This window comes from Aedes albopictus, chromosome 3 (genome assembly GCF_035046485.1).
Source record: "Aedes albopictus strain Foshan chromosome 3, AalbF5, whole genome shotgun sequence".
Classification (NCBI taxonomy): Eukaryota; Metazoa; Arthropoda; class Insecta; order Diptera; family Culicidae; genus Aedes; species Aedes albopictus.
Window position 1 is genome coordinate 216,851,531 of NC_085138.1, and position 10,872 is coordinate 216,862,402.

Below are 10,872 nucleotides of genomic sequence, written 5' to 3' on the forward strand. Positions count from 1 at the left end.
AAAATTAAAATTAAAATTAAAATTAAAATTAAAATTAAAATTAAAATTAAAATTAAAATTAAAATTAAAATTAAAATTAAAATTAAAATTAAAATTAAAATTAAAATTAAAATTAAAATTAAAATTAAAATTAAAATTAAAATTAAAATTAAAATTAAAATTAAAATTAAAATTAAAATTAAAATTAAAATTAAAATTAAAATTAAAATTAAAATTAAAATTAAAATTAAAATTAAAATTAAAATTAAAATTAAAATTAAAATTAAAATTAAAATTAAAATTAAAATTAAAATTAAAATTAAAATTAAAATTAAAATTAAAATTAAAATTAAAATTAAAATTAAAATTAAAATTAAAATTAAAATTAAAATTAAAATTAAAATTAAAATTAAAATTAAAATTAAAATTAAAATTAAAATTAAAATTAAAATTAAAATTAAAATTAAAATTAAAATTAAAATTAAAATTAAAATTAAAATTAAAATTAAAATTAAAATTAAAATTAAAATTAAAATTAAAATTAAAATTAAAATTAAAATTAAAATTAAAATTAAAATTAAAATTAAAATTAAAATTAAAATTAAAATTAAAATTAAAATTAAAATTAAAATTAAAATTAAAATTAAAATTAAAATTAAAATTAAAATTAAAATTAAAATTAAAATTAAAATTAAAATTAAAATTAAAATTAAAATTAAAATTAAAATTAAAATTAAAATTAAAATTAAAATTAAAATTAAAATTAAAATTAAAATTAAAATTAAAATTAAAATTAAAATTAAAATTAAAATTAAAATTAAAATTAAAATTAAAATTAAAATTAAAATTAAAATTAAAATTAAAATTAAAATTAAAATTAAAATTAAAATTAAAATTAAAATTAAAATTAAAATTAAAATTAAAATTAAAATTAAAATTAAAATTAAAATTAAAATTAAAATTAAAATTAAAATTAAAATTAAAATTAAAATTAAAATTAAAATTAAAATTAAAATTAAAATTAAAATTAAAATTAAAATTAAAATTAAAATTAAAATTAAAATTAAAATTAAAATTAAAATTAAAATTAAAATTAAAATTAAAATTAAAATTAAAATTAAAATTAAAATTAAAATTAAAATTAAAATTAAAATTAAAATTAAAATTAAAATTAAAATTAAAATTAAAATTAAAATTAAAATTAAAATTAAAATTAAAATTAAAATTAAAATTAAAATTAAAATTAAAATTAAAATTAAAATTAAAATTAAAATTAAAATTAAAATTAAAATTAAAATTAAAATTAAAATTAAAATTAAAATTAAAATTAAAATTAAAATTAAAATTAAAATTAAAATTAAAATTAAAATTAAAATTAAAATTAAAATTAAAATTAAAATTAAAATTAAAATTAAAATTAAAATTAAAATTAAAATTAAAATTAAAATTAAAATTAAAATTAAAATTAAAATTAAAATTAAAATTAAAATTAAAATTAAAATTAAAATTAAAATTAAAATTAAAATTAAAATTAAAATTAAAATTAAAATTAAAATTAAAATTAAAATTAAAATTAAAATTAAAATTAAAATTAAAATTAAAATTAAAATTAAAATTAAAATTAAAATTAAAATTAAAATTAAAATTAAAATTAAAATTAAAATTAAAATTAAAATTAAAATTAAAATTAAAATTAAAATTAAAATTAAAATTAAAATTAAAATTAAAATTAAAATTAAAATTAAAATTAAAATTAAAATTAAAATTAAAATTAAAATTAAAATTAAAATTAAAATTAAAATTAAAATTAAAATTAAAATTAAAATTAAAATTAAAATTAAAATTAAAATTAAAATTAAAATTAAAATTAAAATTAAAATTAAAATTAAAATTAAAATTAAAATTAAAATTAAAATTAAAATTAAAATTAAAATTAAAATTAAAATTAAAATTAAAATTAAAATTAAAATTAAAATTAAAATTAAAATTAAAATTAAAATTAAAATTAAAATTAAAATTAAAATTAAAATTAAAATTAAAATTAAAATTAAAATTAAAATTAAAATTAAAATTAAAATTAAAATTAAAATTAAAATTAAAATTAAAATTAAAATTAAAATTAAAATTAAAATTAAAATTAAAATTAAAATTAAAATTAAAATTAAAATTAAAATTAAAATTAAAATTAAAATTAAAATTAAAATTAAAATTAAAATTAAAATTAAAATTAAAATTAAAATTAAAATTAAAATTAAAATTAAAATTAAAATTAAAATTAAAATTAAAATTAAAATTAAAATTAAAATTAAAATTAAAATTAAAATTAAAATTAAAATTAAAATTAAAATTAAAATTAAAATTAAAATTAAAATTAAAATTAAAATTAAAATTAAAATTAAAATTAAAATTAAAATTAAAATTAAAATTAAAATTAAAATTAAAATTAAAATTAAAATTAAAATTAAAATTAAAATTAAAATTAAAATTAAAATTAAAATTAAAATTAAAATTAAAATTAAAATTAAAATTAAAATTAAAATTAAAATTAAAATTAAAATTAAAATTAAAATTAAAATTAAAATTAAAATTAAAATTAAAATTAAAATTAAAATTAAAATTAAAATTAAAATTAAAATTAAAATTAAAATTAAAATTAAAATTAAAATTAAAATTAAAATTAAAATTAAAATTAAAATTAAAATTAAAATTAAAATTAAAATTAAAATTAAAATTAAAATTAAAATTAAAATTAAAATTAAAATTAAAATTAAAATTAAAATTAAAATTAAAATTAAAATTAAAATTAAAATTAAAATTAAAATTAAAATTAAAATTAAAATTAAAATTAAAATTAAAATTAAAATTAAAATTAAAATTAAAATTAAAATTAAAATTAAAATTAAAATTAAAATTAAAATTAAAATTAAAATTAAAATTAAAATTAAAATTAAAATTAAAATTAAAATTAAAATTAAAATTAAAATTAAAATTAAAATTAAAATTAAAATTAAAATTAAAATTAAAATTAAAATTAAAATTAAAATTAAAATTAAAATTAAAATTAAAATTAAAATTAAAATTAAAATTAAAATTAAAATTAAAATTAAAATTAAAATTAAAATTAAAATTAAAATTAAAATTAAAATTAAAATTAAAATTAAAATTAAAATTAAAATTAAAATTAAAATTAAAATTAAAATTAAAATTAAAATTAAAATTAAAATTAAAATTAAAATTAAAATTAAAATTAAAATTAAAATTAAAATTAAAATTAAAATTAAAATTAAAATTAAAATTAAAATTAAAATTAAAATTAAAATTAAAATTAAAATTAAAATTAAAATTAAAATTAAAATTAAAATTAAAATTAAAATTAAAATTAAAATTAAAATTAAAATTAAAATTAAAATTAAAATTAAAATTAAAATTAAAATTAAAATTAAAATTAAAATTAAAATTAAAATTAAAATTAAAATTAAAATTAAAATTAAAATTAAAATTAAAATTAAAATTAAAATTAAAATTAAAATTAAAATTAAAATTAAAATTAAAATTAAAATTAAAATTAAAATTAAAATTAAAATTAAAATTAAAATTAAAATTAAAATTAAAATTAAAATTAAAATTAAAATTAAAATTAAAATTAAAATTAAAATTAAAATTAAAATTAAAATTAAAATTAAAATTAAAATTAAAATTAAAATTAAAATTAAAATTAAAATTAAAATTAAAATTAAAATTAAAATTAAAATTAAAATTAAAATTAAAATTAAAATTAAAATTAAAATTAAAATTAAAATTAAAATTAAAATTAAAATTAAAATTAAAATTAAAATTAAAATTAAAATTAAAATTAAAATTAAAATTAAAATTAAAATTAAAATTAAAATTAAAATTAAAATTAAAATTAAAATTAAAATTAAAATTAAAATTAAAATTAAAATTAAAATTAAAATTAAAATTAAAATTAAAATTAAAATTAAAATTAAAATTAAAATTAAAATTAAAATTAAAATTAAAATTAAAATTAAAATTAAAATTAAAATTAAAATTAAAATTAAAATTAAAATTAAAATTAAAATTAAAATTAAAATTAAAATTAAAATTAAAATTAAAATTAAAATTAAAATTAAAATTAAAATTAAAATTAAAATTAAAATTAAAATTAAAATTAAAATTAAAATTAAAATTAAAATTAAAATTAAAATTAAAATTAAAATTAAAATTAAAATTAAAATTAAAATTAAAATTAAAATTAAAATTAAAATTAAAATTAAAATTAAAATTAAAATTAAAATTAAAATTAAAATTAAAATTAAAATTAAAATTAAAATTAAAATTAAAATTAAAATTAAAATTAAAATTAAAATTAAAATTAAAATTAAAATTAAAATTAAAATTAAAATTAAAATTAAAATTAAAATTAAAATTAAAATTAAAATTAAAATTAAAATTAAAATTAAAATTAAAATTAAAATTAAAATTAAAATTAAAATTAAAATTAAAATTAAAATTAAAATTAAAATTAAAATTAAAATTAAAATTAAAATTAAAATTAAAATTAAAATTAAAATTAAAATTAAAATTAAAATTAAAATTAAAATTAAAATTAAAATTAAAATTAAAATTAAAATTAAAATTAAAATTAAAATTAAAATTAAAATTAAAATTAAAATTAAAATTAAAATTAAAATTAAAATTAAAATTAAAATTAAAATTAAAATTAAAATTAAAATTAAAATTAAAATTAAAATTAAAATTAAAATTAAAATTAAAATTAAAATTAAAATTAAAATTAAAATTAAAATTAAAATTAAAATTAAAATTAAAATTAAAATTAAAATTAAAATTAAAATTAAAATTAAAATTAAAATTAAAATTAAAATTAAAATTAAAATTAAAATTAAAATTAAAATTAAAATTAAAATTAAAATTAAAATTAAAATTAAAATTAAAATTAAAATTAAAATTAAAATTAAAATTAAAATTAAAATTAAAATTAAAATTAAAATTAAAATTAAAATTAAAATTAAAATTAAAATTAAAATTAAAATTAAAATTAAAATTAAAATTAAAATTAAAATTAAAATTAAAATTAAAATTAAAATTAAAATTAAAATTAAAATTAAAATTAAAATTAAAATTAAAATTAAAATTAAAATTAAAATTAAAATTAAAATTAAAATTAAAATTAAAATTAAAATTAAAATTAAAATTAAAATTAAAATTAAAATTAAAATTAAAATTAAAATTAAAATTAAAATTAAAATTAAAATTAAAATTAAAATTAAAATTAAAATTAAAATTAAAATTAAAATTAAAATTAAAATTAAAATTAAAATTAAAATTAAAATTAAAATTAAAATTAAAATTAAAATTAAAATTAAAATTAAAATTAAAATTAAAATTAAAATTAAAATTAAAATTAAAATTAAAATTAAAATTAAAATTAAAATTAAAATTAAAATTAAAATTAAAATTAAAATTAAAATTAAAATTAAAATTAAAATTAAAATTAAAATTAAAATTAAAATTAAAATTAAAATTAAAATTAAAATTAAAATTAAAATTAAAATTAAAATTAAAATTAAAATTAAAATTAAAATTAAAATTAAAATTAAAATTAAAATTAAAATTAAAATTAAAATTAAAATTAAAATTAAAATTAAAATTAAAATTAAAATTAAAATTAAAATTAAAATTAAAATTAAAATTAAAATTAAAATTAAAATTAAAATTAAAATTAAAATTAAAATTAAAATTAAAATTAAAATTAAAATTAAAATTAAAATTAAAATTAAAATTAAAATTAAAATTAAAATTAAAATTAAAATTAAAATTAAAATTAAAATTAAAATTAAAATTAAAATTAAAATTAAAATTAAAATTAAAATTAAAATTAAAATTAAAATTAAAATTAAAATTAAAATTAAAATTAAAATTAAAATTAAAATTAAAATTAAAATTAAAATTAAAATTAAAATTAAAATTAAAATTAAAATTAAAATTAAAATTAAAATTAAAATTAAAATTAAAATTAAAATTAAAATTAAAATTAAAATTAAAATTAAAATTAAAATTAAAATTAAAATTAAAATTAAAATTAAAATTAAAATTAAAATTAAAATTAAAATTAAAATTAAAATTAAAATTAAAATTAAAATTAAAATTAAAATTAAAATTAAAATTAAAATTAAAATTAAAATTAAAATTAAAATTAAAATTAAAATTAAAATTAAAATTAAAATTAAAATTAAAATTAAAATTAAAATTAAAATTAAAATTAAAATTAAAATTAAAATTAAAATTAAAATTAAAATTAAAATTAAAATTAAAATTAAAATTAAAATTAAAATTAAAATTAAAATTAAAATTAAAATTAAAATTAAAATTAAAATTAAAATTAAAATTAAAATTAAAATTAAAATTAAAATTAAAATTAAAATTAAAATTAAAATTAAAATTAAAATTAAAATTAAAATTAAAATTAAAATTAAAATTAAAATTAAAATTAAAATTAAAATTAAAATTAAAATTAAAATTAAAATTAAAATTAAAATTAAAATTAAAATTAAAATTAAAATTAAAATTAAAATTAAAATTAAAATTAAAATTAAAATTAAAATTAAAATTAAAATTAAAATTAAAATTAAAATTAAAATTAAAATTAAAATTAAAATTAAAATTAAAATTAAAATTAAAATTAAAATTAAAATTAAAATTAAAATTAAAATTAAAATTAAAATTAAAATTAAAATTAAAATTAAAATTAAAATTAAAATTAAAATTAAAATTAAAATTAAAATTAAAATTAAAATTAAAATTAAAATTAAAATTAAAATTAAAATTAAAATTAAAATTAAAATTAAAATTAAAATTAAAATTAAAATTAAAATTAAAATTAAAATTAAAATTAAAATTAAAATTAAAATTAAAATTAAAATTAAAATTAAAATTAAAATTAAAATTAAAATTAAAATTAAAATTAAAATTAAAATTAAAATTAAAATTAAAATTAAAATTAAAATTAAAATTAAAATTAAAATTAAAATTAAAATTAAAATTAAAATTAAAATTAAAATTAAAATTAAAATTAAAATTAAAATTAAAATTAAAATTAAAATTAAAATTAAAATTAAAATTAAAATTAAAATTAAAATTAAAATTAAAATTAAAATTAAAATTAAAATTAAAATTAAAATTAAAATTAAAATTAAAATTAAAATTAAAATTAAAATTAAAATTAAAATTAAAATTAAAATTAAAATTAAAATTAAAATTAAAATTAAAATTAAAATTAAAATTAAAATTAAAATTAAAATTAAAATTAAAATTAAAATTAAAATTAAAATTAAAATTAAAATTAAAATTAAAATTAAAATTAAAATTAAAATTAAAATTAAAATTAAAATTAAAATTAAAATTAAAATTAAAATTAAAATTAAAATTAAAATTAAAATTAAAATTAAAATTAAAATTAAAATTAAAATTAAAATTAAAATTAAAATTAAAATTAAAATTAAAATTAAAATTAAAATTAAAATTAAAATTAAAATTAAAATTAAAATTAAAATTAAAATTAAAATTAAAATTAAAATTAAAATTAAAATTAAAATTAAAATTAAAATTAAAATTAAAATTAAAATTAAAATTAAAATTAAAATTAAAATTAAAATTAAAATTAAAATTAAAATTAAAATTAAAATTAAAATTAAAATTAAAATTAAAATTAAAATTAAAATTAAAATTAAAATTAAAATTAAAATTAAAATTAAAATTAAAATTAAAATTAAAATTAAAATTAAAATTAAAATTAAAATTAAAATTAAAATTAAAATTAAAATTAAAATTAAAATTAAAATTAAAATTAAAATTAAAATTAAAATTAAAATTAAAATTAAAATTAAAATTAAAATTAAAATTAAAATTAAAATTAAAATTAAAATTAAAATTAAAATTAAAATTAAAATTAAAATTAAAATTAAAATTAAAATTAAAATTAAAATTAAAATTAAAATTAAAATTAAAATTAAAATTAAAATTAAAATTAAAATTAAAATTAAAATTAAAATTAAAATTAAAATTAAAATTAAAATTAAAATTAAAATTAAAATTAAAATTAAAATTAAAATTAAAATTAAAATTAAAATTAAAATTAAAATTAAAATTAAAATTAAAATTAAAATTAAAATTAAAATTAAAATTAAAATTAAAATTAAAATTAAAATTAAAATTAAAATTAAAATTAAAATTAAAATTAAAATTAAAATTAAAATTAAAATTAAAATTAAAATTAAAATTAAAATTAAAATTAAAATTAAAATTAAAATTAAAATTAAAATTAAAATTAAAATTAAAATTAAAATTAAAATTAAAATTAAAATTAAAATTAAAATTAAAATTAAAATTAAAATTAAAATTAAAATTAAAATTAAAATTAAAATTAAAATTAAAATTAAAATTAAAATTAAAATTAAAATTAAAATTAAAATTAAAATTAAAATTAAAATTAAAATTAAAATTAAAATTAAAATTAAAATTAAAATTAAAATTAAAATTAAAATTAAAATTAAAATTAAATTAAAATTAAAATTAAAATTAAAATTAAAATTAAAATTAAAATTAAAATAAAATTAAAATTAAAATTAAAATTAAAATTAAAATTAAAATTAAAATTAAAATTAAAATTAAAATTAAAATTAAAATTAAAATTAAAATTAAAATTAAAATTAAAATTAAAATTAAAATTAAAATTAAAATTAAAATTAAAATTAAAATTAAAATTAAAATTAAAATTAAAATTAAAATTAAAATTAAAATTAAAATTAAAATTAAAATTAAAATTAAATTAAAATTAAAATTAAAATTAAAATTAAAATTAAAATTAAAATTAAAATTAAAATTAAAATTAAAATTAAAATTAAAATTAAAATTAAAATTAAAATTAAAATTAAAATTAAAATTAAAATTAAAATTAAAATTAAAATTAAAATTAAAATTAAAATTAAAATTAAAATTAAAATTAAAATTAAAATTAAAATTAAAATTAAAATTAAAATTAAAATTAAAATTAAAATTAAAATTAAAATTAAAATTAAAATTAAAATTAAAATTAAAATTAAAATTAAAATTAAAATTAAAATTAAAATTAAAATTAAAATTAAAATTAAAATTAAAATTAAAATTAAAATTAAAATTAAAATTAAAATTAAAATTAAAATTAAATTAAAATTAAAATTAAAATTAAAATTAAAATTAAAATTAAAATTAAAATTAAAATTAAAATTAAAATTAAAATTAAAATTAAAATTAAAATTAAAATTAAATTAAAATTAAAATTAAAATTAAAATTAAAATTAAAATTAAAATTAAAATTAAAATTAAAATTAAAATTAAAATTAAAATTAAAATTAAAATTAAAATTAAAATTAAAATTAAAATTAAAATTAAAATTAAAATTAAAATTAAAATTAAAATTAAAATTAAAATTAAAATTAAAATTAAAATTAAAATTAAAATTAAAATTAAAATTAAAATTAAAATTAAAATTAAAATTAAAATTAAAATTAAAATTAAAATTAAAATTAAAATTAAAATTAAAATTAAAATTAAAATTAAAATTAAAATTAAAATTAAAATTAAAATTAAAATTAAAATTAAAATTAAAATTAAAATTAAAATTAAAATTAAAATTAAAATTAAAATTAAAATTAAAATTAAAATTAAAATTAAAATTAAAATTAAAATTAAAATTAAAATTAAAATTAAAATTAAAATTAAAATTAAAATTAAAATTAAAATTAAAATTAAAATTAAAATTAAAATTAAAATTAAAATTAAAATTAAAATTAAAATTAAAATTAAAATTAAAATTAAAATTAAAATTAAAATTAAAATTAAAATAAAATTAAAATTAAAATTAAAATTAAAATTAAATTAAAATTAAAATTAAAATTAAAATTAAAATTAAAATTAAAATTAAAATTAAAATTAAAATTAAAATTAAAATTAAAATTAAAATTAAAATTAAAATTAAAATTAAAATTAAAATTAAAATTAAAATTAAAATTAAAATTAAAATTAAAATTAAAATTAAAATTAAAATTAAAATTAAAATTAAAATTAAAATTAAAATTAAATTAAAATTAAAATTAAAATTAAAATTAAAATTAAAATTAAAATTAAAATTAAAATTAAAATTAAAATTAAAATTAAAATTAAAATTAAAATTAAAATTAAAATTAAAATTAAAATTAAAATTAAAATTAAAATTAAAATTAAAATTAAAATTAAAATTAAAATTAAAATAAAATTAAAATTAAAATTAAAATTAAAATTAAATTAAAATTAAAATTAAAATTAAAATTAAAATAAAATTAAAATTAAAATTAAAATTAAAATTAAAATTAAAATTAAAATTAAAATTAAAATTAAAATTAAAATTAAAATTAAAATTAAAATTAAAATTAAAATTAAAATTAAAATTAAAATTAAAATTAAAATTAAAATTAAAATTAAAATAAAATTAAATTAAAATTAAAATTAAATTAAAATTAAAATTAAAATTAAAATTAAAATTAAAATTAAAATTAAAATTAAAATTAAAATTAAAATTAAAATTAAAATTAAAATTAAAATTAAAATTAAAATTAAAATTAAAATTAAAATTAAAATTAAAATTAAAATTAAAATTAAAATTAAAATTAAAATTAAAATTAAAATTAAAATTAAATTAAAATTAAAATTAAAATTAAAATTAAAATTAAAATTAAAATTAAAATTAAAATTAAAATTAAAATTAAAATTAAAATTAAAATTAAAATTAAAATTAAAATTAAAATTAAAATTAAAATTAAAATTAAAATTAAAATTAAAATTAAAATTAAAATTAAA

General features: G+C 0.0%; 1 protein-coding gene across 4 annotated transcripts in view; it reads left to right on the forward strand.

Moving 5' to 3' along the window:
• The window catches only part of LOC109419430 (kelch-like protein 18), a 386,574-nt gene that overhangs the window by 245,871 nt on the left and 129,831 nt on the right, over positions 1-10,872 (forward strand). The gene's annotated exons all lie outside the window — the stretch shown is intronic.